Genomic DNA, 441 nt, shown 5'->3' on the forward strand with positions numbered 1-441 from the left:
AAAAAACGGACCCCAGGACCCCCCTAACCCAAAAAGAGCCCATGTGGACCCCCACAAACTGACAGTGGAGACCCTCCCGCCCCAAAATCGAACCCCGTGGACCCCCCCACCTGAAAAATGGTCCCGGGGACCCCTAAAAAGGGACCCCATGGACTCCCCCACCCCGAAAACAAACACCAGGACCCCAAAAACAGAACCTGGGGAGCCCCCACCTCAAAAACCACACCCCAGGACCCTCCCCCACCCCAAAGCAAGCCCTGGGGACCCCCCAGGACCCCCCCGGGCCCCCTCACGTGGGCAGGCTGCGGGGCCCCCCCGGGCCGGGCCCCGGCTCGGCGCTCAGGCACGGCACGGAGCCCATGTCCTCGGCCTCGTACGCCGCTGGGACGCGGGACGGGACACGGGACATGAGGGGACACGGGACAGGACATGGGACAGGAC

Source organism: Passer montanus, unplaced genomic scaffold (genome assembly GCF_014805655.1).
Source record: "Passer montanus isolate IOZ18808 unplaced genomic scaffold, ASM1480565v1 scaffold1484, whole genome shotgun sequence".
Lineage (NCBI taxonomy): Eukaryota > Metazoa > Chordata > Aves > Passeriformes > Passeridae > Passer > Passer montanus.